At 31.8% G+C, this 3,875-nt stretch overlaps 1 protein-coding gene across 7 annotated transcripts in view; it reads left to right on the top strand.

The window, feature by feature from the left end:
- The window catches only part of LOC108967513 (probable WRKY transcription factor protein 1), a 117,233-nt gene that overhangs the window by 2,332 nt on the left and 111,026 nt on the right, over positions 1–3,875 (top strand). For 2 of the 7 annotated variants that reach the window (XM_018930988.1, XM_018930990.1), the window contains exon 2: positions 2,805–3,334. The exons of 1 other annotated variant lie outside the window; for it this stretch is intronic. The gene's annotated coding sequence lies outside the window, so the exon portion shown is untranslated. Of the gene's footprint in view, positions 1–2,491; positions 2,654–2,804; positions 3,335–3,502; positions 3,801–3,875 lie in introns of those variants that run through there. 4 more of the 7 variants (XM_018930991.1, XM_018930989.1, XM_018930992.1 and 1 more) reach the window with 4 other exon arrangements.

Genomic DNA, 3,875 nt, shown 5'->3' with positions numbered 1-3,875 from the left:
TTTTATTTTTATTTATTTTATTTTATTTTACTTTATTTTCAATCAACATACGAAACAATAAACTGTCCTTTTGTCGAAATTTTTCTTGAAAAATTTATTAAATTTCAGAATATTTAATTTTTTTGTCTTTGAGTCTTTCTATTTCATTTCATATTTTTCAAAATATAATATTTCAATTCATAAATTTTTTTGTAGACTTTTTTGCCCGCTTAGCTCTTAAATGTAGGCAACATTTGAATTTTTTTCTTTACTATCATAAAATGTCAAACAATACTCATTATACCTTAAACAGGGAATATTAAGTCTGTCACGAAATTTATAACACGCGGAAGGAGACTCAATAATATGTGACGAACGAGTCTCGCTAACTATATCCGTACGTTCATTCGTCTCTCTGTCTGTATATAACTATTAAATCAGTTTTAGAGACATCGGTCTGAAAATTTTCCTATGTCCTTTTCTCGCAATAAGCTGCTCAAAATCGAAACTAGCAAAAAAAAAATTAATATTAACAAATCCGACCGGCGTTCTAAGCTGTCGAAGTGAGATACCGGTTAACCTAACCTAGCAACAAATTTTTTATTAATAAAAATTCAGGACTGGAAAAAAAACATTGTTGCCCTCGCTTAGCATACAAATTTGGCAATAAACGTTAACCATTCCAGCCCCATATAATTTACTTCGTCATTTTGACCAAATTGTCCACAGTGCAACGTTTTTGTTTGCATGCCATGTTGCTCGGCTGTCTGTTGTACTTTCTCTCAGTCAATACAGCTGATTTTGTATACACGCTTTGTTGTTATTGTTGCATTCAAATTACATTAAACAACTAAATTGACTAAAGATTCTTTGATTGTGTTATGTAGCTTTTTTCAAACATATTTGTTTACTCATAAAAGAGCGCTTTACAATATGCCAACATAAAGAATTGAACATTCTTATACACTCACAGAGAGAGAGAGAGATTGTACTTTATTATATTTTACTAATGAAAATGTGCAAATTATGAAATCACAAAATACCCATTTGTACGTGGGTAGGTTACGAAGGCATGGGTTTTGGTTTAATTTGGAAGATTTATTCTAAGAAACTTTAGATATCTTGTTTTATGAAAGTCTACTTTTAGGGTTGAAGAGGGTACACTTGGATTTGTATTCGTTCTTAACTTCCGTTTTTATTTCCAAACATGGGCTATCTCCCTTTTTGTCGGTACAGAAAAACACCTTATAGTGAAAGGAACACACAAACCCTTTGAAAATTTTACAAAAATATGATCCTAAGTCGTTACGCTACTTGAATAATGCTAAGTTTGGGAATGTACCGTTATTAGACTGAATGTTTGTCATAAATTCATATAGAGCGCAAGTAAAAATTCACACACCAAAGACTCAATAGAACAATTTTGATACGCGTGATAAGGCTTTATGCTGTATAGATAGATATTAACTGCAGTTCTAAAATTGTCTCCTCTGTCCTTAACATACTGCTTCTTCTCAATTCTATCATTGATACATACATATTATATTTGCTCTTCAAGCCTAAAGATATGCTAAGTTTCTTTGTCAATGGTTAGATTGTTGAAACCGAGAGACTTGGTTATTCTTGTCTAGTGATTTGATCTTTGGTAAAGTAATATTTTTTCAAATGAGTTGGGGATGAGTTGCTTTACTTATTTGAAGGCATTGATTTTTTATTGAAACATTATAAAGTAGCCCACATATGAGGGTCTAGACCTCTAGCGACACTCAAGAATATCATAGAATAAACTATGAATCATGACCGTTTCTACTGCGGGCTAAACTTTGACACCAATTAACCGCACACCTTCATATATAGTACATTCATACATACATATGTATGTAGAGTGAAAAGCTTCCAGTTTTCAACCGAAGCTGGGTTCTTTGTTCCACTCAGTGCAGCCTTTATTATTATTATTGTTTCATTATTTTGACGCTCTTTTTATACATTTATCACGCTGTGTTTGATTTTCAAGATTTCCATGTAGTTTATTTTCATCAGCTTTTGACTTTGTTTCATCATGGGTGAGTGTGATTTATATATATGTGTGTGTGAGTGCCGTCGTTCTGAGAGCACCTCGGTCTTTATTTCATGTTGTGTGCGTCTCGTAAAGCATTTATTTGTAAACTTTACGCTCACGCTTACGCGGACAACAAGAAAATGCTGCGAAGAAATTGAAAAGCTCTCTATTGTTGATGTCAATGCAACAACACTTAAGCGCATGTGTGTGTGTGTGTGTGTTTGTTTACGACACTATCAGATGGTTTTATTGCTTTTACTTTGCGTTTGCTTGGTGTTATTTTTTTGCTTTCGTTCTGTTTTTTCTTTGAACTTGCATTGAATTGGTGTACTGCTGCTGTTGCTTCTTCTTGCGCAGCTTTGACGTTGTGATTTGCTTTTATCAATTTTGTGTTAAAAATTGTGCAAGTCAAAAATTAATTCAAAACGTTCGTAGTTCGCCTAACGGTAAGACGCGCTGCTAGCGTTCTGCCACGAGTTTAAAATATATTTACGAGAATATACAAAAAATACTAGATTGATGCTGGCGCGTAGTGCAAGTAAGGCGAAAAAAATTACAAAAAAATTGCAAAAGAAATGAATTAGTGATAAATGGAAAACGGGAATTTTTTAATACGTAAGCGTGTATTAACGAGAATTTTGTTGACTGATTAAATAATTGTTTGCTGATTAAAAACATTGTTTGGCGATTAAAATATTTTTCGTAATAATTTTTATTAATAATAAATATTATATGCAAATATATATATTTTTTTCATTTCAAACAGTGTTTTGTTTTCAAAAACTGCTGTCTACTTCCGCAACGTAACGCTGCCTACGTAAAATGCAGTGCGACATAAGAAAGCATGAATTGTAGTAAAATATACGAAATATATGTAAAAATCAAACTTTTTCCGTGCAAAGTTCAAAGATGTCAAGTGAAGTCAACTCAGCGGCTGAAATTGTTGCATGCGAGAAAAATATTCTATACGTGAAAATAAAATTTTGAATGGCCGCTGCCAAGTCTGTTTGCAGTCAGAGCGTAGTTGTCATTAATAAATGTACAACAGCAACAATAAAAACCAATTTTACAAAACAGAAAACGAATTTGTTGTGTCAACAACGGCAGTCAGTTGCAGTCGTCCGTCGGTGGGGACGCGCTGCTTGTTATTAGCCGCTAGAATTTGTAGTGTTTTTACTAAATGAAGATAAATATCTATCTCGCATATCGACATACCTATGTTTGCGTGTCTACCTAATAACGGTGCAAAGTGAAAGCGGCAAGAATTTTTAAAGAATTTAAATAATAATCAAAGTGGTAAGAAGTTACAAAGTAAAAGAATGTAAACAGAAGAAAAAAATTGAAGAAAGTTGAAATAAAAATTTCTAAAAAAAAATCTAAAAAAATAAAAAATTTCTAAAAAAAATATAAATTTCTAACAAAAAGAAAAATTTACAAAATTATAAAAATCTTCTTAAAAACAACAACTGAAAAGAAAAAAAGGAGAAAGCGTCGCTTAATTAAGCCAACGGTTCCGTTTATTATACATTATCGAAAGGTTGAGTCTTGTTTTGTTTCGTTTCCACAACGTTTCGTCGTTGACATACATAACACAGACACTGAACTTTGAGATTAACGATTATGTGTGCTTTTTTCTTTTGCACAATTAAAATTCATTTTGTATGCAGTCAGTGCAAATGTAAACAAAGGCAGTGAAGGTGATTTAAAATCAGCTGTTTAAGGAGGCAGTGCAAAACTGGAGTAGAAAAATTAAGCAGAAAACGTAATAAAAATATTTAGAAAAAAAGTTTTAATTAGCGAAATAAAACTAAAAAATAAAATTTATAATAATATCAAA

Source organism: Bactrocera latifrons, unplaced genomic scaffold (genome assembly GCF_001853355.1).
Source record: "Bactrocera latifrons isolate USDA-ARS-PBARC rearing strain unplaced genomic scaffold, ASM185335v1 scaffold_19, whole genome shotgun sequence".
Taxonomy (NCBI): domain Eukaryota; kingdom Metazoa; phylum Arthropoda; class Insecta; order Diptera; family Tephritidae; genus Bactrocera; species Bactrocera latifrons.
This window is presented reverse-complemented; position numbering and strand designations above follow the sequence as displayed.